This window comes from Macaca mulatta, chromosome 11 (assembly GCF_049350105.2).
Source record: "Macaca mulatta isolate MMU2019108-1 chromosome 11, T2T-MMU8v2.0, whole genome shotgun sequence".
Taxonomy (NCBI): Eukaryota; Metazoa; Chordata; class Mammalia; order Primates; family Cercopithecidae; genus Macaca; species Macaca mulatta.
In genome coordinates, this window is record NC_133416.1 from 61,332,294 (window position 1) to 61,358,791 (window position 26,498).

The 26,498-nt window shown below is 51.5% G+C and overlaps 3 long non-coding RNA genes across 3 annotated transcripts; 1 reads left to right on the plus strand and 2 right to left on the minus strand.

The window, feature by feature from the left end:
- Window positions 1–3,802: 3,802 nt before the first annotated feature.
- On the minus strand, window positions 3,803–13,072 carry LOC144332925 (uncharacterized). Its single transcript, XR_013401146.1, has 3 exons — window positions 12,927–13,072; window positions 11,312–11,400; window positions 3,803–4,214 (listed from the first exon to the last, which is right to left on the minus strand). It is a non-coding gene; the product is annotated as an uncharacterized LOC144332925 (long non-coding RNA).
- LOC114670862 (uncharacterized) lies at window positions 3,829–19,808 on the plus strand. The gene is made up of 3 exons (XR_003720648.2): window positions 3,829–3,933; window positions 16,258–16,280; window positions 19,498–19,808. It is a non-coding gene; the product is annotated as an uncharacterized LOC114670862 (long non-coding RNA).
- On the minus strand, window positions 16,679–23,291 carry LOC144332926 (uncharacterized). The gene is made up of 3 exons (XR_013401147.1): window positions 23,204–23,291; window positions 18,418–18,496; window positions 16,679–16,737 (listed from the first exon to the last, which is right to left on the minus strand). It is a non-coding gene; the product is annotated as an uncharacterized LOC144332926 (long non-coding RNA).
- Window positions 23,292–26,498: the final 3,207 nt, after the last annotated feature.

A 26,498-nucleotide genomic window follows, 5' to 3' on the forward strand; every position in this document is an offset into this window, starting at 1 on the left:
CTTCAACCCCCAGCTATCCCCTCTGCCTGCCCACCCTTTCCCTCCCTCCGAGCATCCCCCAGCTCCTGGGTGCCCCTTCCTTTCATGACCCTGCAGCCCCCAACCTCCCCCTAGCATTCCTCTGGTCTCTTCTCACCTGCCCTCCAGGACCCCAGCCCCTGCCCTGCCCTTTGTCCCCTTCTTGTGACAAACCAAACAGTAGGAAGGCCATCCTTGTGCCCCACACTTCCCCTTCCCCAGTGGCTCCCACCCCCAACCCCACTTTTCTTTAAGTTTCCAAATCAACCTTCCTCCAATAATAATGATAAAGCAGGAAGCCGGGCCGGAGGACAGTGCAGATTTTTCTTCTTGACATGGAGTTTCCGATTAAAGGCAAAGGGACATAAATCCTCCCGCATAATTGCTGTGCTCCAGCTCGGAGCCACTTGGAAGGGAGGCTCCCACCCTCTCTGCCCCTGCCCCTGGGAGCCCCACCCCCAATTTGAGCAGGGCTTGGTCCCCAGAGCCTGGGGGTTGACTGGGAAGGGGGAGCAGAATGTTGCTGGTGTGGGCACAGCTCTGGGAAGCAGGTGGGATAAACTTGAGCAGGGCTCCCTGCATTTTCCTTCCAGGGGTCCAAGCCTAAGATAGACTGTGGGCCATGGCCCAGCTCAAAGCACCTTTCTCCGCACCCGGGGAGCCCTTCAGCCCCTCACATCGAAAGCACACTTTACACTTGAACAAAGCTTGTTGGCATTTATTATCTCCTTTGTAAGAACCTTGAAAATTATTAAACAGATACCAGATGGGGGAGGGGCCCCAAGAAATGAACAAGTGCAACTCCCCCTGTTTTACAGATGGGGAAACTGAGGCCTGAAAAAAGGACTGTCTGGTAGCAGAGCTGGGAACTTAGAACTTGACATCTCATGCACCACAGAGGGGCTGGCACCGTTTACATCTACTAAATTGTGGGCCAGACAGCTTTCTCATCTGCTAGCGAAGCTTTCTAAATAATCAAGAATGCTGGATGTTGTTATTCCCTCTCTACAGACTGGAGAAAGATGACACTAGAAGTGTGCAGGAATTACCCAAGGTCAAGGGGCAAGGGTGGAGCCTGCAGTCCCTAGGCCTCCTGACTCCATATTCATCTTCTTCCCTTCTCAGAGTTTTACACCCAGAGATGCCAATGTCTGGTGACTCCACAGGTTGAACTCAGCCTGGCCTGGAACCAGCTCTCAACCCTTCGAAAGCTACAGAGACCCCTCCCCGCCAGGGACCTTCCCAGCTCTGTTCCTCTCTTCTTTTTTTTAAATTATTATTAATAGTATTATTATTGTTGAGATGGAGTTGCACTCTTGTTGCCCAGGCTGGAGTGCAATGGCACGATCTCGGCTAACTGCAACCTCTGCCTCCAGGGTTCAAGCGATTCTCCTGCCTCAGTCTCCCAAGTAGCGGGGATAATAGGTGTGCACCACCACGCCCCACCAATTTTGTATTTTTAGTAGATGTAACCCACCTTCCCAACCCATCCCCAGGCTCTGGGGACCTAGCCCTGCTGAAATTGGGGGTAGGGCTGCCAGAGGCAGGGGCAGAGAGGGTGGGAGCCTCCCTTCCAAGTATTTTAGGGTTTCTCCATGTTGGTCAGGCTGGTCTCGAGCTCCCGACCTCAGGGTATCCACCCACCTCAGCCTCCCAAAGTGCTGGGATTACAGACATGAGCCACCACACCCGGCCCCTTCTTTTCCAACCTCCTGCCCATTCTTCTCCTCCCTGAAGCCCTTCTGATTTGAAACCCTTGGCTCCCCTTTTCTTGGTTTCTCCCTGCACTCAACAAGCCCCTCCAGCAATTCCTAAATCAGGTGCCAGTGTGACTCTCTTCTCTCTCATCAGACTAGGGGAATGGGCCTGTGTCTCCTCCCTCTGAACTGCCAATTACTAACCCCCACCATACCCACTGTCTCCACACCACCTCCCATGCCCCCGAGACTCAGACCCAAAACAGATCTGTAAAGCATGTGCGTGTGACCGTGGGAACCCGGGAGTCCTGTCTCCTCTTCATCCACAGAAATTTCCACAGAAACCCCATGGATTCCCATTTCAGGTATTAAACTACCATGGCCTCTGGGTTTCCCTGGCCCTCCAGGGGCAATCGGGCTTGTCCTCCAAGACCTCTTCCCTCAGTGCCTCAGGTGAGCGGAAACCTTCACGTCCATGCCCTGGGCACGCACCCGTCCCTCTACCACAGCAAAGCTTAGTGGGGAGCAAGGTCCAATGGGGGCTTTGGACAGGAGGACCCCCCTGTCCGGGTCAGCTAGATCAGCTTAGGCTTAGCTGCTCCTGAAGGGGCCTGTGTTGAGCTTCCTGTGCCATGTTTGGGGTGGCTCTGTGGCACTGCCTGGGCTGGGTAGTTCTGGATGTTACTATAGGGATTTGGGGTGTTACTGTAGATTGTGGATGCTGTTGTAGAGTTTGGAGTACAACTGTGGAGTTGCCCTGGAGATTATGGTGGGGTTTTCTGGGCTTCACACTAGGTTTGCTTGGGGGTTTTTATAGGGTGACTCCAAAAGGTCACAGGCCTGTGCTACTACCTGGCCCAGAGGAAGGGAGGGAGCTAAGGCTGTAAAAGAAAGCTAGGGAGTTTGGAGGGGGAAGGACAGAGGTGACCCAGCTTCCTAGAGGAGGGGATAGTTTGAAGTTGTAGGGCAGCAAGGCTCTGCTCTACCCCATCTTGGTATTCAAGTCCCGAACCCTGGCCAACAGCCTCCTTTGTTGGCAGTGAGGGGCTGGGAATGAAGAAGGCTACTTGCTCCCCGGGAGGGATGGCAGGCCAGATGCTGTGCATGCTCCCGGCTTTCTGTAGGGAGGAAGGACCAGGCCTGGTCCTGGGCAGCAGTATGGTCCTCCTGGGTGTATGTCCCCAGCAATAACTGAGCCCAGAGCTCCCACCTCAGTCTTGGAGCCCTGCCCTGGGTGTTGCTGAGGCAGGGCAGAATCTGGAGGAAAATGACATAGACCCTAGGGACCCTGAACTTACAGGGATGACAGACCCTAATCTTGGACCCGAGTGAATAGAGAACTCTTCTTGCAGTTTAATCATGAAAAACTCCCCAAGAGACAGAAGTGTAGAGCCAGCATTGGGCACAGTCTGAGAAGGGAGAGGGTTCCAAGTAGTAACAGCTGAGGGAAGGTGTAGAGGTGAGCAAGGATGAGGGTAGTTTAGCCCCAGAGACTTGGCATAGGGAAAGAAGAGTCATTCACTCTTGTATCCATCATTCACTTAGCAAACAGTCGCAAGAGCAGCTCTACGTCGGCATATGGTACCAGGAAACACAGGATGAATTACACAGGCAGGGACAGCAACTGGAGAGACTCCCAGAAACTCAGTCCTCCTCCAGAATACTAGCACCAGCTTCAGACTTCTCTGGGTCCATGCTAGCTGAGCTTCTACCTCCCTGCCTCTCCAGTCTAAAAGAATCCATTCCCCAGCATTTTACTTATTCCTCAGAGTCCCACCCCTGCCTCAGTCCTTACCCCAGACCCACCACTCAAATATGCCATGCTCCTCCCCTCTGGGCAGAACCTGGAGCACCTTCTGGACCACAGCTACAGCAGGAGGGACTGGGGCTAGATATTCTGAGCACCTTCCCATGGCAGAGAGGAGTGGTGCTGAGGAGTTGAGCAGGGGGCCAAGGAAGGGATGCGAGCTTGAGTCCAGGCCCGAGATCCTCAGCCTGACTTTGCATCTTGCTGGGAGAGGCATCATTCATCCACCCAGGGGTGGAGATGGGGCAGGAGGAGGGGAATGAAAAACACCCACAGCCCATTAACCTACTTTTGCAACTTCATTAAAACAGAGTCTTCGACATGTTGCCATAAATTGTCTTCTGAGGAGGAAGCCAGATCCAACATCAAGTTCTAGCAGTGAAGCTTCAGAGAAAAGGCTGGGATAGCCAGGTTAGAAGGGACACTGCGTGCATGTGTGTGTGTGTGTATGTGTGTGTTTGAGGGGGTTGTCACTGAAAGGTTTTGCAGACTGGGCCAGTCTGGCTGCCTGTTGCAGGGTTTCCTAGGTGGGCAGGCCATTGGATGAGGGGCAGGGAGGGAAATTTTTACACTATTGTATCATTGCTGCCCTGATCAAGAACCTTCACGGCTTCCTGGAGTCCCACAGAAGCTCTTCTCAGCCTTTGAGGCCTCCTTCAAGAAGCCTTGTTCTTTGAAGCTCAGGAAACTCACTGGAAAAAAAAAAAAAAAAAAAGAAATCCTGTTCTGCCCCAAAGCCCCTTCTGCAAGGTGTGCACTGAGCATTACGCTTCCCAGCACTGAGTACAGCAGACCCCAGCAGCCTCCAGAGAGCCTGAGGCCAGCACCACCCTAGCTAGGCAGGTGTCCTGGTACAGTGGAAGGAGCACTGGCCCAAGGTCAGCAGGACTGAGTCCCAGTCCCCTTACATGAGTAGTGACTGAGGGCCCAAGCCCTGGAGAGAGACTGCCAGGGTTCAAATTCTGCCTTTGCCATTTAAGGACCTCAGCCAAGTTATTTAACCTCTCTGTGCCTTAGTTTCCTCATGGGAATAATGATATTTCATAAAGTTATTGAGTCTTAAATGGGATGGCCCATGGAAAATGCATAGCGGCCAGGCACAGTGGCTCATGCCTGTAATCCCAACACTTTGGGAGGCCAAGGCGGGTGGATCACTTGAGTCCAGGAGTTCGAGACCAGTCTGGTCAACATGATGAAATCCTGTCTCTACTAAAAATATAAAAATTAGCCCGGCATGGTGGGACATGCCTGTAATCCCTGCTACTTGGGAGGCTGAGGCATGAGAATCACTTGAATCCAGGAGGCGGAGGTTGCAGTGAGCGAGATCACACCACTGCATTCCAGTCTGGGCGACAGAGTAAGACTCCATCTCAAAAAAAAAAAAAAAAGAAAATGCATAGCACTTAGGACCTGGCACATCCCTGGGGTCAAAAAACATGGGCTATTGTTGTCATTATTACACACTTATTTACTTAGGGTTCACAGACCTGAAAAGGACCTTTGAAGTTCAGGAAATCTGTTTTACGCATGAGGAGACTGAGGCCCAGAGAAGGGAAGCGACTTGGGTCAGAATCAGAGCTGCTTTTCCCAGACTTCCTTTCATCCAACCAACGGTCCTCCCCCAAGAGGTCCTCTCTGGGCCTTAATTTCTTCAATTGTGCAGTGAAGGGATTAGAGTAGATCAGGAGTTTCCTTTTGTCATCATCATCATTATTATTACTATTATTATTGTTATTGTATTATTATTATTGCCTTAGAACCTCTTTTCAAACAATCCTCACTTAGAATCCCGCTATGCAAAAGTGGACTAGATCTGGGGAAAACTGCAAGAGCAGGGGGTGGGGTGGTCTAGAGCCCCTCGACCCCAGCAACAACCTCAGAGGCCTGTCAGAGAAACTCTGGGAGGTCACAGACCCCAGGTCAAGACCTTGACCGGGGTGATGTCACGGCTTCCACCACTGGCACTCTAGGAGGTTGGTGCCCCCAGAAGACCAAGAACTTTCCAAAGCCACACTGGGAGAAGAGGAGAGGCCTTAAGAAGGGCTTCCTGGGGACAGGATTATCTTGACACCCTCTCTATATAGAAAAGGGGTGGAAGAGGCAGGAATGTAGAAGAACGGTCTGGAGGGCCTCTGTGGAGCAGCTCGTTCTACCTGTCCAGGGATCCCACACCTGACATGCCTCCACCTTCCCTCTGCTTCCCATTTCTGAACTGCCTGCACTCTCCCCATAGTTGCCGCCCAAGAAAACATGACCATAAAACAGACATTTGCTTTAATTTTCACTTGAAGAGGCAATTTAGCACAGGCTATTTGCAAGCTGTTGGAGTTCTTTATGAGGCTTTATCATATTTTCCCAAAGTGCTCCCCTCAAAGCGAATTCCCAGGTCAAAGTTCACACATAACTATTTAGGGGGAAGAGGGAGCATGGGAGATTGTACAGACTGGAGAATACATGTATTTTTTAGGTCAAGAGTGGCTGAGAAAATAAAAGCAAGAGAAAGCCAGGCTGGCCTCTGATTGAGGCAAGTGCTGTGTGACCTCGCCCAAATATTTTCCCTCTCTGGGCCCCTGCAAGCAAAGGCCAGTCCCTATGGTAAAAATGAAACATGTGACTCAGCCCCAGCCTCTAGGGCCCTCACCCTTGCAATGACCCAAATGCTGTGTATTTGCAGCCAAATCACATGCAATAAGTCTTGACTTGTACTCTCTGGTTTGGATCTCTCCAGCTCTTCCCTCCCACCAACTACAGCCCCCGGCAAACTGCTGATCCTTCCCTGCCCTCAATTTCCCCCACTTGGTTTCTTCACTTGTTTTCTAGGGTCCTTCTTCCCTAGGATAAAGGGCTAAATTTTGCTAGACCTCCCAGCTGCTCCAAGGAGGGGAAAAGTCACCAACTCCACCTCCTTCCAAAGTTCACGTGGTTTCCCCCCTCGATTTTCCCACAATCCTTCCCCTCTTCCCTCCAGAGCTCTAGACTGAGCAGCATCAGTGGGAACAAACCTCCCACACTGTAAACAGAGCGGCTTTCCTGAGGCTGGATGCACCCAAGGTCCTTGGAGATCACAGAGTGGGCAGGGCTGGGAAGCTGGGACCCCGGGGCACCTTGAACACACACCAGTTCCCCTTCGGCTCCCTGCAAAGAAAGTTTCCCACCTCTAAGGCCTTATGGAGACAGGGACATGGGTTTGGGGCCGTACTCTGGGGCCTCCATCCAATGCTATCCCAAGGGTGACTTGGGAAGTGGGGGTGAGCCAGAGGTCATGATGTAGAATAGGGGTCTCCCCTCACTCAAGACCCCACCCCCTTCCTCAAATTTCTGAGGAACTTTCCTGGCCTCCACAGACAACTCCAGCCTCAGTATTCCCAGGGAAGGATAACGAGGCAAGGGGGACATTTCTCAGGCTGGGAGAGACCCCCGAGGTCAGGGTCAGATAGAAGGCAGGATGTGTGGGAGGCAGAGGAGTCGGAATACGGGAATCTGGGGTGGTGGGAAATCCTGTGGTTCCTGCAGCAGCAACAGCATTTGCAAAGGAGACTCCAGCAGAGGAGCTGCCTGGAGACTCACTGAAGCATTCTTCAGCCCAGACCCCACCGTGGGCTGCCAGTCAGGGACTGCACTCAGGCCTGATACCAAGCCACTGGGGCTGACGTGAAGGGAGGTGAGTACAGGTTCTCCCAGGCAATTATCAAGAGGAGAAGAAACAGAACAGAGACCATGAGGGGAAGACATGAAAAGGGAGAGGGGCCCCAGATACAATTCTCCAAATAAGTCCTTCTATTGTACTGTGTGTGAACTAAGCTTCTGCCTACCTAAAGTCCAAAGGAATCCTGTAACGTCAATCCCATTTTTCATATAAATAAATAGAGGGTGCAAGAGGCAAAGGAAGTAGCCCAGATCACATGGATCTGCCTAGCCATTTATCTAGTTACTACCCCCCAGCCTCCTCACCTGCTGTGTTGTAACAGGCTATCTATGCATCTATTTATATCTGGCTGTTTGTCTCCATTCTCACCACCACAGAAACAGAATCTTAGAGTAAGGAGGTCCCACCTCCCCACAGTGCAATTAGGGAGCTGATGCCCAGAGAAGGGAAGCTGCTTGCTTAGGGTCACAGAGCCAGAAGAACCAGGGCAGGGACTTAATCCAGATCAGAAGGCCGCTCTTTCCTGGGGCCAGGTTCTCAGCTATTTACATACACAGATGCCAGACACCATATTAAGCACCAGGGAAATAATGATGAATGGGTACAGGCCCTGCTTTGAGAGGCTCGGAAGTGAGGAGACAGAGCTCCTCCGACCCAACCTGTAGAAAGACATCCTCCAAATGCCAAGGACCACATACATGCTAAGAAAGAAGTTGCTCTAAGCTGGGGAAGTCAAAACGGCCACCTGGAGTGGGGAGGCCTAAAAAATGATTAGAGTGTGAGTGGGAGGAGGGCACTCGCTCTGGTGATCCAGGAGGGAGGAAATGTAAGTGCACAGGAATAGTCCTCTTGGGGAAGACACTCCTGTTGGAGGATTATGGGAGACAAAGCTGGAAAGGCAGGTTGGGAATAGACCAGAGAAGAACCTGGGTGCTGGCTAGAGGGTCTGAGCTTCGCTCCATGGGCACTGGGGAGTTATGGAAGGTTTCTGTCTGGGGTGCCATGGGGGATCCATGCAAAGGGACTTATTAGGAACTTTACTCTAATAAATTAGGGTAATAAATTAGAGAGCAGCTTACAGGGCAGACTTCCCGGGAAAAAACCTGAGGCATCAAGCATGTCGGTGAGTCTGTGTGTTGTCTCTTGGGGTGACTGTGGTGTGAGTGTGTGTGTGTGCACGCACACTCATAAGTGTCATGCTAAGACTAGGAAAGCCTGGTTTCACAAAACTGCTCCAGTCTGCCCTGGTGGGGAGATGATGGATCACCAGATACCCACCCCTTCTGTCTCCCTTTCATAATCACCCTGAATGGGCAAGAGCAGAGCCGCCTCCCCAGACATTCTGTGTACCCTGCACCGCAGCACACACATGAAGAAACTGTACTAGAAGCAGAGACACGCGCACACACACTGAGGAGCACAGTAAGCAACCTCCTACCTAACCTTTTCCCTCAAGACTCATGCCAATAGAGGAGGGCACCCAAGGCACCATAAAGGACAAGGGCGAGGGAGGGTCCACCCCACAGCCTGATGAGCTTAGGACAGTGAGGAGTCAAGTGGCGGGGAATGAGGGGGGCACGCTGCTGAGGACAGCCCAAACATTTGCAACCCACGTAAACCCAGAGGTGCGGTTGATTGGGAAAAATGCCCTGGGGAGACAAATAAAGATTGGCAGGGGACCACTCAGAAAAGGACTCACTGGGGCTGGGTGCAGTGGTTCATGCCTGTAATCCCAGTACTTTGGGAGGCCGAGGTGAGTGGATCACCTGAGGTCAGGTTTTGAGACCATCCTGCCCAACATGGTGAAATCCTGTCTCTACTAAAAATACAAAAATTAGCCGGGTATGGTGGCAGGCACCTGTAATCTCAACTACTCAGGAAGCTGAGGCAGGAGAATCACTTGAACCCAGGAGGCAGAAGTTGCAGTGAGCCGAGATTAGGTCACCGCACTCCAGCCTGGGCAACAGAGTAAGAGTCCATCTCAAAAAAAAAAAAAAAAAAAGAGAACTCACTGGAACATGAGGAGCCTACCTGCCGCCTTCACCCCAACTCCCTTCCTTGCTATCCACACTGACCTCAAGGTCTGCTTACCTGGACAACTGGTTTATTTTGTCCTCCTTTTGGGACCAGGGGTACAAAGGGACTCAAGGTCCCCTTCCGCGTCTTCCTCAGCCAAGAGATCCCCCAAAATGGGAGGACTATGAGCGATGAATCCTGGTGGAGTTGTCATTACTGTGAGTTGCAGTATCATTTACTAAGGATAGCAATTATCATAGCCATATCATCATAGCCACTGCCACCAGGAGAAGGGGACTGGCAGCCAAGATGCCTGGTACTACTCACCAGCTCTGTGCCCAACCCTTCCCCACTTTCCCTTCTTGAAACCTGAAGAATTGTAATTTTGGGATTCCTAGGATCTCAGAATCAGAAGAAATCTTGTAGTGGTCCCATTCCCAAACCACTTGTTTGCCTGCCTCTAGCCAGGGGCACTCACACCCACCAGGTATCCCATTGCACTGGGGTGTTGTTGAATACATGCCTCTGCCCCCTAAGACCTCGGTGCCCCTGGGGAGAAGTCTGGAGGAATTCCACCATCTTTACAATCCTGGGGTGTTCCTCATCCCTCCCCAAGCCAGGCCAGACCTAGAGCCTCCCACACTGATGTGTTGCAACCTCCTCAAGCATCCAGTTCAGTGTCACCCAACCCACTGGTCCAACAAATCATTCCGAGTTCTACCTCCAGCCCTCCTACTCTAACTCCAGCCTACTTCTGCAGCTATTTGTACATGCTCACACGTGTACACAAGTTGCTAGGCCTGTCCATGCACACTGACACAATGGGCTTTCACCTTGACTATTTCTGACCCAGCCACCCATCAGACAGGAAAACGATGATCTGATTCGTCTTCTAAAAATCTTTCCAAACCTCTGTCTCCACCTTTCTGTCTTTTGCTCAAGCACATTTATCCCTGATTGCCAGGAAGTTTGCCTTGATATTTAACTGAATCTTGCCCTCGGTGGGATGGCCTTGGAGAAAGGTCATTCATTTAATATCCTATCCCAGCTTCCCAAGTCACTTATGATGCACTTTCTCCCCTCTGTCAACCTTCCAGAAGCACTCTCCACACTCCACACCCCAGGTTAGTGCTCCCACACCCCCTCACCCTAGCGCAGTTCAGGGAATGCCTGCCTGCCTGCCTCCAGGCCTGGCTCTAGTTCAGGTTGTCAGCCCCAGCCCCAGTGGAGGAGAAGGGGTCTCATACAGCCCAGCATCGAGCCCCCAGCCCTCAGCCCTCATTGAAGAAGGAGGTAATTAGGAGCTGTGCAGTCCCTGTCCCCCAACAGGTAGAGCTGAGCAGCTGCATCCATCATCCAGACAGATGCCACAGAGCGGGAGGGTCATGTGGTTCGGCAGGACCAACAGGAGAGTCAGGGGAGGCCTCGGGCCGGGGATTGGCTGGTCTGCAGCAGGAAAGTCAGGCTGTCGGGGATAACCTGAGAATGACCTTGTGGGGACTTCCGCACCCCTGGTGCTGCTCCTCCCCAGAAATCTCTCCACCTCCCCGCAGTTCCCAACCTGAGGTCCTACCTGCCACCCTGGCCCTGGCATTTTCTCTTCCCCTTCAATGTCATTTATCTAGGCGTAAGGGCCTCTCATATTCTTTTTTTAAAAAGGAAAATGGTCTCTTGCATACTTCATAGGTCTACGTGGGATGGGGAGGTAGTTTTCTGGCCTGAATAAGAGCTGATGACTCCATGAGGGAGAAAGGAAAGGAGGGAGGGAGGGGGCCCGTGTGGATGGAGGAAGCGTCGGTGCAGGTGCATTTTTCTCTAATTGTCTGCACTAGTGCCAGGATGTGAGTGTGAAGGAGCATGTGCTGGCAGCCGTGTGCACTGCGCATCGGAGCATGAGCCAGGGTGCAGCCTGGGACGTGTTTTGCATACTTGCACTGACCAGGGTACATTACCACGCTGCAGTGCACTTGGGCACAGATGGGCGTGTTGACCTTGTGCCTTCTTTGTTTGTGCACAGGCTCATGTTCACACGTGTACACAGGTTGCTGGGCCTGTCCACGCACAATGACACAACGGGCTTTCACCTTGACTGTGTCTGACCCAGAGAGGGGGGTCCCTGAAACTCACCTGTGCCTGGGGTCCTTCAGCACAGCACATCTCCCAGCTGAATGGGCAGGGACTCCCACACCCCAAGAGCCACAGGTCAAAGATGGCAGCTGGCAGGAAAGAAGAAAGGGAAAAGAGGAGTGGTGGCTCTGCCAACACCTGTGAAGGTTCTTCGTTATATATGCAAATGCCCTCATTAGAGATGCACAGCACTTCCCAGAGCTAATGGCTGCTGCTGCAGCGGGTTCTGTGTGGTGGGCTAAGGGAGAGAACGGAGGCAGGACCACAGCCCTGTGGCTGGACCATGCCAGGGTTTCCATTCCTCAAGACTTGGCTACCCTGGGCAGTCCTGAGGAGGGGTAGGGAAGAGCCCTGGCCAGGGGGAAGGCCTGCTATAGGCAGGCATGGTGCAATCTGCCGGCCACAGCACCAGGCCCTTGGCTCTGCCTAGGCAGGCTGGCCTGCACGGAGCCCCTACTCCCACTCTGGGTCAGGACTTGCCAGGAGGGTCCTAGGAGGAGTGCTGGCTGCGGCCAACCACACACCCCGCCCCTCTCTCCATCCACCACCTCTCCTTCCATGAAGCCCAAAAGTGAAGGTCTCTCTGGATCCTGGAGCAGGTGGCGCTGGCCCCCGCCCCCTCAGGCCTCATTTCTTCCTTTTATCACCTCTGCCATCGAACACCCAGAAAAGCAGTCTCACTGCGACCTTTTCTGTTATCCCAACCTTAGAGAAAGAATCCCGACTCTAGCCAAGCCCCACCCCCAACCCTTGTCTCTCAGCCCTGCTGGACATCCGTTTCGAGACCAGCCATTGCTGAAGGCTACCTTGTGCTTTTTCAACCTCACCGCCACCAATGTGGCACCGGAGACAAACACAAACAGTAACACATAGTCAACTCATGCATGCCCTCAGAAACATGCAGACACTCCCTCTCCCCTCACAGGGCACACACTGTCCTGTTATATTAATGCATCCTTAGACACACACCAACGCTGAAAGAGTCTGGCCGGCCTCCACTGTCCTTGTGCACATCATCACCCCATTTTGGGGACAGAGTCCACAGAGTCCTCCCCTGCCCTACCCCCAACCTCTCCTTTCTTCGCTTCTCCCTCCCCCTCCCGCCCTCCTCCCTGGGCACCCGTTTGCCAGGGTTATTTATAGAAGCAAGCGATAAATTCAGTGTGTTTCTCGGCGCGCAAAGCTATAAATAATGGCACAGATCATTAAACCCCGAGAGCAGGCCCAGCCGCCCCGCAAACAAGATGAAGTACAAACCACCACGTGAGGAGGAGAGAGGGAGGTGCAAGGCAGAGCCCCAGACCCAGGGCCAGCGGGCCCCAGCCTGCACCCCTCAGCTGGGTCCCAGTGAACTTGGGCCTCCAAGGGGCCTTCCCCAGGCACCAGGGGAGGGGAGAGGGCAGGGCTGGGCCTGGACTGCCTGGGCCTGGGCAGGCTGCCGAACAGAGCTTGCCCCACCTAGTTCCCATACCCCTCCTCTTGTATTCTTTCCCACCTCCCCAGCCTCTGCTTCTCTCTCCACTTCTCCCACTGTTCTTCCATCTTTGTCTATATTTTCTTCTAATTCTGTTCATCTCTCCCTTTCTGTCTCCGTATTCCCGCCTCTCTCCTTTACCTTTTGCCTTCATCTGTCCCTCTGCATCCACCTGTTCTTCTTTCCAGCCCTTCTTTTCCCTTACCCCAAACCCCTGGGCCTCAGGAGGGACCCCGATCCCACCAAGGAGGCCTCGGAGGCAGAAAGTCCCCTGTCAGCAGAACTCTGGAGCTGGCTGCTGATTCAGTGACTGTAATCTCCCAGGCGGAGGCGGCAGTGGTGGGGGAGGGGACAGGAAAGATAAATGAGCATAAGAACAAAATGGCACAGGCACTGGGGATAGACTCCAGACTGAGCAAGGTTCTGGGGAGCAGAACCAGAGCCCTGAGCTTCATTCAGCCCAATCGCACCACGGCAGGCTGGTCAGTTGAGGGCAGGAAGCGTTTTCTGGCTACCAGCAAGTGAGAGCACCATAGGGGAGAACATGGCAAAGAGAAGGGAGCAGGGGACAGGCAGGGAGTGGCGGGGAGAAGGCACTGAAGGAGTCAGAGAAAGAGGGGAGGAAGTCAGAGAAGCAAGGAGCACTGATAGAACAATGACCCCTCCAGTCCCACTGCACCCCCAGATCCAGTGTGGACCCCTGCAGTCATATCATGTTCCTGAGCCAGGGCCACACATGGAAGGTTTGAGGGTTCCAACCACAGCTTCCACACGTCTCACTTTTAGGAAGTACCTTTATCCTTCCGGGTTCTTCCACCCTGACTTTGGCCTACTTTTTGGAGGTTTCTCTCAGCCTCCACTCTAGGTCACTTACATTCTAGGTCTTTCATTCCTTCCCACTGAGAAGTTCTTAATTCCTGCTTCAGTCTGAGCCTCTCTCAGGAGGACAGAACCTACCTACATCCCACATGTGTGGGATGGGTTCCCAGAAAACCACCCGATGCTCAGCTCTTGGAAGGGTGATACAATCCAGTATGGTAGTCAGTTCTCTCCTTCTCTAGTGATGTCAGACAAAGAGACTTCAAATGGAGTAGCAGGGATAAGACTCAACATCAACCAGAACCTGCCGGCGCTCAGTTTAGGGAGATGCCAGGATGGGGCCATCAAATCCTCTGAAAGTTTAGGGGAACCCCATGGGCATGAACAAGGTGCAGCCTGGCTCTGTGTGGACGGGGTGGACAAGAAAGCCCTGGAGCCACTGCCCCTGCCCTCCACACCCCACAGCCAAAGCGACCATCTGCTCCTGCTCACTCCCCTGTTGGCAGCTTTGATGCAGAGCTTGGTTATTTGCCCAGGGATTTATAGTAGGAGCCAGGCTAGCAGCTAAATCCCCCAGCCATAGAGGTAAATCAGCTGCTGCGATGGGCCGGAACGAGGGAGCTGTCGGGCTAGGAGGCTGCACAGCAGAGCTGGAGAGGAAAACACTTGTCCCCGCTCCCTGGGGGCAGCCACCAATAAATCCCCTCAGGCACCGATTAGGGCAAGTGGCCTGACCAGATCTTGAGGGCTGTCAGTGCTGGTGGCAGACTTTACACCACAGCAGGCAGTGCCCACAGAAATGGGCTTGAGGATGGACCACAAGAACTGCTCAAAGCACCTGGACTAGTAGCAAGAGGTGAGGGACCAAAACCTGTTTTCCCAGGAATTGTATGAAGCGGTGTGGCTGTTAGGCCAGGTTCCCTGAAGCCAAAGTGCCTGGGCTCAATCCTGGCTCTGCCACTTATTAACTCTGTGACCACTGACAAGTTATTTGACTTCCCTGTGCCTCAGTTTCTTCATCTGTAAAATGAGGATGAGAATAGTAGCTACTTCCCATAGTTACTAAGATGATTAAATAAAATAATATGCATAAAGTGCTTAGATCAGTGCCAGGCAATGTATGGTTAGTAGCACTGTCATATAAAATAAGGTCTTGAGGCTAGGTTGAATCTGGACTTGTGCAGAGAAAAGAGAAGGAACCAAATGACCTTTGGAGGAAGCTGGGGGCGCCAAGATGATGTTTAAAGAAAGGAGGAGGGCTATGTTAGTCTCACTGGGAGAGAAAGTAAGACCAGCTTCTTCCAGGGCTGGAATCAACCCCTGTGGTTAAGAGCACAGGCTCCTTAGGCAAGCAGACCTGCATTCAAGCCCCAATTCTGATTAACTGTGAGACCTTCGGCAAGTTATTTAATCTCTCGACTTTCCTCATCTGTAAAATGAGGATAGTAATATTCACCTCATAGCATTATTGAGAGAATTACATGAGATCATACACAGATAAGGCGTTTAGTAAGTGCTCATTAAATTTTAGTCTTGTTACTGCAATTATTTCATCAAGTGAACAAAGCAGGGCTTCACAGTGGGCCCTGAATCTAGGTGCTAAGTGCCCTGAATCCAAGCAGTATAATTGACAGGAAACCGCTATTGCCAGAGAGGGAAGGCAAGAGAAGGGGAGGAAGGCAGGAGGTGAAGCCTGACCCGGGAGGCAGAGGGGGTCAGTAAGAAGAAGGAGACCCAGGAATACAAGAGCAAGACAGAAGCAGGCAGGAAGAGAAAAGATGGGGGACTTCCAGCCAGAAAGAGAGTAAAGGGGATGGCACAGAGATGGAGAAGGGAGAACTAGGGAGAGAGACAGAGAGGAACTCACTGGGGCAGAAATGGATGGCAGAGAAGGGGGGCACACGAGGGAGATGGGGATCAGGGAAACAAGGGTATAAATGAGCAGAGCCTCAGAGCAGAAGTCAGGGAAATGGAAGGGGAAGACTGGAGTCCAGATGGCTGCAGGGAGTACTAAGGGGCAAAGGAAATGAGGGGCAGTGGCCAGGAGACAAGAAAGAAGGAAAGAGACTGGAGCACCGGCTGAGAGACAAAGGAGGGAAAGCCCTGTCTGGAAAAACAGCAAGCCAGAGCCAGCGCAGCTCGTTATGCAAACATGATTCCAGGCGCTCCACTGCCCCCTCCCCAGCTTTCATTTTCAGCTTGGCTTCCCCTGGCCTCCCTCCTGCGCCCCTCCTGCCAGCCTCTACTTTCTCTCCACTGAGCCTGAGGGCATACAAGCCAGCGGGGAGGGTGAGGGGCTTGGACTCTGTTCACCAGGGGGTGAGGAGGGGAGGAAGGAAACAGTCCCCAAAGCAGAACAGAACCCAGGGGTCCACACCTCCTTCTGGCAGCTCCCTCTTCATCCGCATGAAGACAGGACAGTGGCTGAAAGAAGTGCAAGAGTGGAATAATAATAGTAGCAGAGAAAACATGAGTATTTTGCAGCCTGCCAAGTGCTTTACATGCCCCGGTCTCATAACAACCCTTGTGACGGAGGCAGTATTACCCTATTTATTATCATCAAACAATTATATAATGCTTACTACCTGCTAAGAATGTCACATGTATTAACTGTCTTACTCCTGACAACAACCCCATTATTCCCATTTTACAGATGACAAGCTGAGGCCTAGAATGGTAAGTACCTTCCATCCTACGCCCCTCCCTCTTTACTCCTCTGATCTCTCCTCCTGTCTTCCCTTGTCAAGCTCTTTCTATTCTCTCATCTTCTCATGTCCTCCCTTAATTCCCTTTCCAATCATGCTGCCTCACTAAACTTCAGGTTGGCTTTCTGTTCACTCTCAAGGCAACCCTCCAACCACCAGCAGGACCTGGTGTGACTGCACATGATCAGCAGCCCCTTTGTTTTGGGGTCAGTTGTCAGGTAGCAACCCCCGAAAAAATCATACCGCAGCTGAAGTGAAATACCACAATGTCTTCAGAGCTGCTTTTACCCACATTCCTTCCAAAAAAGTCTGAGATGACCTACCATGTAAGACACAGATCGCCAGGTGTAGTGGCCCATGCCTGTAATTCCAACATTTTGGGAGGCCAAGGCAAGAGGATAGCTTCAGTCCAGGAGTTCCAGACCAGCCTAGGGAATATAGTGAGATACCATCATTACAAAAAATTTAAAAACTAGCCAGGCATGCTGGCGCTTGACTGTGGTCACAGCTACCAGGGAAACTAAAGTGGGAAGACCCCTTGAGCCCAGGAGTTTGAGGCTGCAGTGAGTTATGATCATGCCACTACTCACTCTGGGCAACAGAGTGAGACACTGTCTGTAAACAAATAAATAAATAAAATTTAAAAGACAGATATAACAGAACCATTGAAACACCCGTAAAAGAACAAGAACAGATAAAGAAGTGAGGATTTTAAAATGTCCCAGGAAAAGAAACGTAAGAATGGACAGTTACTGCAGAGGAACCCAAAACTTCTCCCTCGACTTCCTAGATGAAGCCAGGTAGTAACTTAAAAGCCTCCTCACCCACACCAGAAATAAACTGAGCACCTACTAGGTGTCATACATCAAAGATGTGATCAACACTGAGGACCTGGAATTTTCTATTCACTCTACAAGTGTGAGAAGATTTTGCCTGAAATGTCCTGGTCACATTTGCCACAGAACACTTGAAAGGACTCTGGGCTAAAAGAGCTTAAGAGCAGTGAGGAATATAAAAGTTGGAGCCCGGAGGAGCGCAGTGGCTCACGCCTGTAATCCCAGCCCTTTGGGAGGCTGAGGTGGGCAGATCATGAGGTCAGGAGACCAGCCTGGCCAACGTGGTGAAACCTCATCTCTACTAAAAATACAAAAATTATCTGGACGTGGTGGCGGGAGCCTGTGATCCCAGCTACTCAGGAGGCTAAGGCAGGAAAATTGCTTGAACCTGGGAGGCAGAGGTCGCAGTGAGCCTAGATCGCACCATTGCACCCCAGCCTGTGCAACAGAGCGAGACTGTCTCATAAATAAATAAATAAATGTCAGAGGCCATAGGACCCAGGAAGAAGAACGGCCCACACAAAGTTGTCCCAATGCCAGTTCCCCTCCCAGAATTGAGAAATGGAGTCTGAGGTGTCAGTGATAGCCCTGCCCCCAAGCCCCCTTCCCACTCCTAAATTGCTATTTGGGACTAAGTCCCTGCCAGCCAGTCGGTCTAGCCCTCCATGTGATGCTGTGAGGGCTGCTACTGGCTTCTCCTGCTCGTTAGCACATCAGCATGAGGATCATCAGGCACTGTAATAAATCAAATGAAAATAATCTCCCACACTCTCGCACAGAAACAAAATCTGCCCTCTCCGTTGGCACAATTTTTGGCCTGCTAGAGGAATGAGTACAAGAGAGTGACCTCAGGCACGGGGGACAGGAGACACACAGGGAGGAAAGAGATGGATCCTTGTCAGGGAAAACCCCAGACTTGCAAGCCAGGCTCCTCCCACAAATAATCACAAAATGCTGCCCCTTCCCAGCAGCCAGCAAAGAAGCAGTCTCCACCCTCACATGCCTGCGTGTGAAATGCATAGGTATTAAGTTAGTTCTTAGGAAGGCTGACACCCAGCCTGGCAAGCGCTGGAGATATCTAAGCAGGAAAAGCCTCTGAGCATCTGGCATTGGCAGTATGTCCTAGGGCCCCCACTCCAAGGTCAGGAGACACTTGAATTGGCTGGAGGGTGGAGGATTGAGTGGTTGGTAGAAATCAGACTGAAGGGCATTGCTGGGCAGGTGGGTCCCAGTGTTCACCAGCATGGACCAGTGATGATGTTACCAGCTCACCTACCATGAAAAATGACCTCCTTATTTTCCCCTTCCTCTCCCTTGCCTGAGGCATAGTTTGTTATCAGGGGCTTCTAGGCTAAAACAAAACAAAAGAAAACCCTGGGGTTAGGGCAGAAGCTCATAAAATTTTCCACTAAACAAAATTACTCTAGCTCTTTCCCAGAGGGAAAACAAAAAACAAGCAAACAGAAAAACCTCACTCCAGCTCCCCCACAACCCAGGGACCATCTTTCACTTTCAAAGCCTGACCAGGCCTCCAGGGAGTACAGACAGACTGACAAGAGGGGTCCCACCCGATAAGCAGGTACCAGTAAATGACAAAGCCTTCCCCAGAAACACCTCTCCCAGATACATGTCTCTCCTCATGGAACTCCCGTCCACGGCGCCCTAATGCATTCAGAACAAACTGCATTCACACCAAACTACTGATTCCTCAAATTGGCATGCAAAGCCCTCCTTAATGCAGAACCACACTGAGCTCCGACAGTTTTTCCCTCCTACATCCTTCCTCCTTACCCCAGCTACTGGTCCCTTTATTATCCCTGAACCATCCTGCTTCCAGCCCATTTTGCTTGGAATGACCTCTCCACCACTTTCCAAGGCCCCCACATGCTCATCAAAGCTCTCTCCATCCTCCTCCAAAGCCAGATTTAAATCCTAACTTCTTTTATTCATGCAAGATGTCTGCCTCCACTAAACAGGCCTCCTGTTCACCTGTGTGCTGACAGACAGTCTGGATAATGTTCACGGAAATGAATGAAAACTCCAAACCTGTTCTCTGCCAAGTTTTCTTTTCTGTGACCCATGGGGTTCATCAGGAGTAAGGAGACCAATCAGGGACATGGAGATGGCAGACATCTCCAGAGCCCCACCTCCCCAAGTCAGGGGTGAGGTCTTTGAAAGAGACGCTGTTGTGAGAGATGCTGCAGGTGCTTCTAGGCTTCCGGAGACCACTGACCTGGGTATCTCTCAGGGGCTTTAAAGGCCTTTAAACTAGTGACCTTGGACCTCCTCTTTCTTTGGTTCCTCTCTCCCTATTTCTCAGTCTCCCTCAATCTTCATCATTCTCTTTTTCAGATTTAGGCTGAGGATACCATCTGCCTGAGAGCCCCCTCCTCTTGGAGTCTTGCTCCTCAAAATGTGACTTAAGAACCAGCAGCATCAGCATCCCTGGAAGCGTGCTACCAATGCATTCTTGGGCCTCAACTCAGACCTATTCAATCCAACTCTCCAGTTTAGCAAGGTCCCAAGGTGATTTTTATGCACATTAAAGTTTGAAAGCAATAGTCTAAAGAACCAGAAATGCCAGACCAGGGGTCCAACAGGGAAACTGAATGCCTAAGACATTCATTCATTCATTTACCCATTCAATAAATACTTAATAAGCATCTACTGGGTGCAAAGAGTTGTGCTAGGCATTGGGGATAAAATGGTGAATGACTCAAATTACGTGTACAGACTGCAGAAGATGAGATGAATGTTCCCCACCTGGCCTGTTTCAGCCCACCTCCCAGAGTTGGGGGAGGCTTGAGTTGGGAACAGGGGTACATTTGACTGAAGAATCTCTCAAGACCCTGAAGCTGATGAGGGATCCTTTCCCCTCTCCAATCAAAAGACAGAGAATTAGTCAGTGAGAGACAGAAGGGGAGGAACAGTGAGAGCAAGGAAGAATGCTGAACAGAAGGAACCAGGGAAGATGGAAATGAGAAACAGTGAGCCTAAGACAGTCCCTGCAAATACTCCCCACCATTTCAGAAGCATACTCAATCATGCTCAGCTCACTGACTTCCTCTAGGCTAGCACAACGGCCCCCACCCCACTCCCGGTCAGATTGCCTCCCATGAGAGGGGAGCACCCTCCACCCCAGGGTCTGAGAAGGGAGAAGACAGGTCACAGCTGGGGGGAAATGACCAAAAGGCAGGGAGATTGGTTTGAAGGACACAGGAATAGCAAAAAAACATACAGCCCAAGAGACGGTGCTGAGGGCTTCAGGGGAACATGACTGCTGTGTGGAGAATGGACTGTAGGGGGACACGCAGGGGAGACCAGTTAGGGGGCTGTCATGGTCAGCAGCAGAGGCAAGATAAACAGTGCATGGCTAGGACTGTACTAGTGGAGACTGTGAGATGATGTGGTCAGAGTGGAGATATATTTGGATGATAAGGCCTACAGAACTTGCATATGAATCGGGGATGGGGAAGAGACGAAAAGAGGATACTCACTCTCGGGTTTGGGGCCTGAGCTACTTGGTAGGTTAGGGCAATAAAAGGTGATCTCTCTGTCAGCAGTGAGTCAGGCTTTTAAAAAAAAGTGATCTGGGGAGGGGTGGTGGAAGAATGAGTCAGGTTAAGGAAAAACCTAGGGCAGAGAATGGAAAAGAGGAGAGTCCATGTTGGGAAGTCATAAGAAAGGAAAGCAGAGATAGAGGAAAATGATGAGAAAATCATTCAGGAATCCTTAGTTCAAGTTTTTTTGAGGGCAAAAGTTGCATCTTCTGTTTCCACTGGGCACCTTGGAGTCCTCCACTGCTATTCTGCATGTAGTGAGTAAAATCAGGTACTAGTACATCTGTGGCTTGTTGAGAAGTGATTCAAAAGGCAGGGTGGGCTGGTATAAACAGCACTCAGCTATGTTTAGGAGCCCTAGCCACCTAATGGCAGGGGGACGTTAGAGAAGCTCACTGTTGGGCTGGGTGCAGTGGCTCATGTCTGTAATCCCAGCACTTTGGGAGGCGAAGGTGGGCAGATAACCTGAGGTTCGGAGTTCGAGACCAGCCTGACCAACATGGAGAAACCCCATCTCTACTAAAAATACAAAATTAGCCGGGCGTGGTGGTGCACGCCTGTAATCCCAGCTACTTGAGAGGCTGGGGCAAGAGAATCACTTGAACCCGGGAGGCGGAGGTTGCGGTCTGCCGATATCGCGCCATTGCACTTCAGCCTGGGCAACAAGAGCGAAACTCTGTCTCAAAAAAAAAAAAAACAAAAAGAGAAGCTCACTGTTTCTCAGTTTCCCTAGTGGCAAAGCAGTAAAGGTGAACTAAGAGTTTCAGGTCCCATCTAGCCCCAGCTCTCTTTCCCTGACTCTAGGACCATAATGCTGAGCTTCAGGAGTCCCCATAGGTTCTTGAGCAAGCGTGGCATGAGGTGGTCAGTGTGGCTGTTGTGTGGTGTTTGGAAGGGAATGAAGCAGTGGCCCAGAGAGTGGACTGGGACCATCTAGATATGGACCAATGAGGGCCTGGCCACAAGGGCAGCTGGGAATGAAAAAGAATCATCAAGCCAAGAGCCCCCACACCTCTTCCCTAAATCCTCCTCCCTGAGATGTCTCAGCATTTTTTTTTTTGTACCTCTACAACTTTTTTTTTTTTTTTTGTGAGACAGGGTCTCATTCTGTCACTCAGGCTGGTGTGCAGTGACACAATCATGGTTCACTGCAGCCTCAACCTCCCAGGCACAAGCAATCCTCCCACCTCAGCCTCCTGAGTAGCTGGGACTACAGGTGCATGCCACCACACTCGGCTAACTTTTTATTTTTTGTAGAGACAGGGGTCTCACTATGTTGCACAGGCTGGTCTCGAAGTCCTGGGCTCAAGTGATCCTCCCACTTCAGCCTCCCAAAGTGCTGGGATTACAGGTATGAGCCACTGTACCTGGACCCTTTTGTTTCTTAATCCCATGACAGATAAATGCACCTCTACTACTTCTAAATATTGTGGCGCCTAGACTCTGTCACTAGATGCCCTTCACTTCCTTTTTTTTTTTTTTTGAGACGAAGTGTCATTCTGTCACCCATGCTGGAGTGCAGCGTCGTGATCTTGGCTCACTGCTGCGACCTTCGCCTCCCAGGTTCAAATATTTCTTCCTGCCTCAACCTCCCAAGTAGCTGGGATCACAGGCGCCTGCCACCATATCTGGCTAATTTTTGTATTTTTTAGTAGAGATGGGGTTTCACATGTTGGCCAGGATGGTTTTGAACTCCTGACCTCAGGTGATCGACCCACCTCGGCCTCCCAAAGTGCTGGGATTACAGGTGTGAGCCCCCACGCCTGGCCACCTTCACTTTCTATCAGCATTCACTCCTTAGGGGATCTCATCCAGTGTCACTGATTACTCCCAAATTTCTATCTCCAGCCTGGACTTCACCATCAAACAACAGACTTGTGGTTGGGCATGGTGGCTCACACCCGTAATCCCAGCACTTTGGGAGGCCAAGGTGGGCAGATCACGAGGTCAGGAGATTGAGACTATCCTGGCCAACATGGTGAAACCCCGTCTCCTCTAAAAATACAAAAATTAGCTGGACATGGCAGCACATGCCTGTAATCCCAGGTACTCGGGAGGCTAAGGCAGAATTGCTTGAACCTGGGAAGTGGAGGTTGCAGTGAACCAAGATCGTGCCACTGCACTCCAGCCTGGCAACAGAGCTAGACGCTGTCTCAAAAAAAAAAAAAAAAAAAAAAAAAAAAACCTATAGACTTGTGTATCTATTTACCTGCTAGCCTCCTCTAATTGGATGCTTAACAGGCATCTCAAAGCTAACGTCCACAACTGATACTACTCCCAAAACCAGCTCCTCCTGTGGTATTACCCCATATCAGTTAACAGCAAATCCATGGCCCTGGTCACTCAGGCCAAAAAATCTTGGTCTTATCCTCTACTCCTCTTTCTTTCATACCCTCTGTCTAATCCCTTGGCTTTCCCTGCAAAATGTATCAAAAATTTGACCACTTCTCATCACCTCTGCTGCCATCTCCCTGGTCCTGGCCCTCATTCCCTCTTACCTGATACTGCAATCAGCTCCTGACTGGTCTCCCTGCTTCTGCCCTTGTTTTCTCAATCTATTCTCAATACAGCAGCAAGAATTTTCTGTAAAGACAAGGCAGATCATGTCACTCCCTTGCTTGAAACCCTGCAGTGACTTCCCATGTTACTCGGAGTGTGAGTTTTACTGTAACTTTATTAGTCTCTACGTGATGTGGCTCCCCATCACCTCTTAGATCTCATCACTTATTCTCTTCCCTGATTTTCTCTGCTCCAGCCATATCAGGCTCATTGCTGTTCTTCCAACACACCAGACATGCTCACATGAGGGCTTTTGCCCTTGCTGTTCTCTTAGCCAGGAAACTCTTCCCCGAAATCTGCATGCCATGTAGCATCTGCTAAACGGCAGCTCCATATGTTGGGGCGCCTGAGCAGGGATAAGGGAGTGAACTGAAGAGGAAACAATGGAGTCAGGTCCAGCACAAGAAACAAAATGCCCGCTTTGCTTCCTCTGTCTTCCTCAGGTACCTGGCTTCAGGAGCTCACGGGGGGTCTCCTGTGGGCGGGGGGGACTTGCCCCACTGAAGTTTTTCAGAAAATACCCACCTCCATGCTAACCTCAGAAGAGCCTGAAGCCCTGAAGGAATCACATCTCTCTGGTGCTCCTGCAGACTTCCCAAAAAGGAACCACTCCCCTGACCTTGAATGTGGTGGTCCTCCCTACTCTGCTCCTAAAGGATGTAGGGAAGACTGGGTCTCTTCCAGTCGTCCACTCACCACATATGTATTCCTCCCGTCTCCCGCTGGGCCTAGGCCCAGGCAGGGTAAGCCCACCACCCGCTCCCACTCTTCTTAACCTAGCTTCCCTTCCTTTCCTCCCCGGCCCTTTCTAGCTGTTCCCAATCTGCAGGCCTTCCCCACAGGCACACAGGTGGAGAAAGGCTGAGGACTCTGCGGAGAGCCTGGTGTGGTGGGCTCTCTGAGTCATGGGGAGAAGGCAAGGCGGCTTGAAGGAAAGGGTTTGAGGGTGGAAGGATGCAGAAGGCCAGAGACAAGAAGACCGGAGGAAAGACAGCCAGAAGCTGTGATGACATGGTGATCCAGACAGAAGTGGAGGCGGCATCCGCCAGAACAGGGGGTCAAAGTCAGAGGCAGAAACAGCAGCGAGAAAAGCAAAAGCTGACAGATGGCAGGAGCCACAGACAGGCAGCGCAAGAGAGAGGCAGACACCCAGAGACAGACCAAACGGGAGAGGCATCAGGAGACGCGGGAGCAGCCGGAGAGGGAGGTTAGGGCGAGGTGCATGCACCCCAAGAGATGGAGAGACAGAGACCAGAGCGAGAGACACGCACGCGGACAGACCAGAAGGCTGCAGAGAGGGCGAGGGAGAAAAAAGTGTCTAGGCGGGGAGTGGCGGGAAGCGGCCGGGAGCGGGGCGGGCGCAGCAGAGCGGGCGCGGCGCCGGGAGCGGGCTCGTAAAAGCCGCGTCGAGCGGGGAAATTGCCGCCAGAATCGCTGAGCTCCACAAAACGCCGCCCGCGCGGCCCGCCGCCGAGCCCGCTCCAATCTCCAGCCTCATCGCCGCGCGGGCTGGTTATGCATTTAAATGTTATTTAATTGGATTGCGGAGGAGCTGGGGGCCAGAGCGGCCCTCCGCCCCCGCCCCGCACGCCCGGGCTGCTCGCCTCCTCTGCAAATCTGTTTTCCAAGTCACAGATTGCAGCACGCCCCCTCCCAACACGCTCCCCCCACCCAGACAGCTCCCCTTCAAGTCTGGGCTCCTTCTTCTGTTCCCCCGCCCAAACAGAGCCAGAGGACACTCAGAAAGACTCCACAAGCTCCCTGAAGATGCCCCAAACACAGAGGTTACACAAAAATACCAGACACACAAAGACACAACAGCAGCAAAAATGGGTCACACTCAATTACACTAGTGTCCATCTGGAAGACTGAAAACTGCAGACAAAAAAGATCCCATGATCACAGGAGGACACAAATGCATGTAATACAGTGGACTCCCACTCTAAGGGAACACACTACCCTACCCCTTAAAACGGTACTTGCGGCCGGGCGCGGTGGCTCAAGCCTGTAATCCCAGCACTTTGGGAGGCCGAGACGGGCGGATCACGAGGTCAGGAGATCGACACCATCCTAGCTAACACGGTGAAACCCCGTCTCTACTAAAAAATACGAAAAAAAAAAAAAAAAAAACTAGCCGGGCGAGGTGGCGGGCGCCTGTAGTCCCAGCTACTCGGGAGGCTGAGGCAGGAGAATGGCGTAAACCCGGGAGGCGGAATTTGCAATGAGCTGAGATCCGGCCACTGCACTCCAGCCTGAGCGACAGAGCGAGACTCCGTCTCAAAAACAAAACAAAACAAAAAAAACGGTACTTGCAAAGCGGCACTACCAAACACAAGAACAAAGTGATGCTAACTCAGTGATTCACAGGGGACACACAGACCTCCCTTACAGCCAGGCAATAAGCAAAACACATCCACACTCACGCTCGGAGCAAAGCCATCACACCCCAGTCACTCAGCTGTGTGGCCTTTCAGGGTTGAAGGCAAACCCCTTCCTTCAAAGACATTTTGTTCTTCTCCCAGGCCACAGAAGAAAGTATCATCACATGAGGTTCTGAGAGGGAGCTATCAGTTAGCAGGTTTCTCAAAACTGAACAACAACAAAAAAAACAACCAAAATTATAGCAGGTAGGCTGGAGGGTAGACACCAGAAAGACCTTCTGAAGAAGACAAAGTGTGAGATCCCAAGAGGAGAGGCTGGGCATTTGTGTGAGGTTGGGCTTCTCCCAGTTAACTGTGACAGGAGACCGTTTTTTGCTGCCTGAATGAGGTGTTAGCACCATCCAGGTAGATGCAAGGACAGAATGACCTTCAAAGACATGTCCTCCACACACTCCTAACCAGCAGACAGGAAATTGCTGGCCTGAAATGATCAGGGTCAAGCTGCTTCAATTAATGAAAATGGAAATGGCAACCTGGCTTGGCACAGGCCACCATGGAGGACTGTTCTGGGCTCTCAGCCATCCCTCCTGCAAGCCAGGACTAGAGACAGACATCAGGCTGAGGGTCCTTGAATGAGATGTAGGGGCAGAAGAATAGACAAGAAGATGTACAGGAAAATTCTTTTGCAGGTGTTTTGTTTGTTCTGTTTTGTACTTGAGAGAGTGAGGGCCAAAATAAGGAGGGAGAGAAAGTAAGTTTCCCCAAATACATTATAATTCAACCTTGACTGGTAAGCATCGGCTCAAGCGAGGCTGGCATTAAGGTCTCTGAAGAAGAAAGCAATTCATCTTCC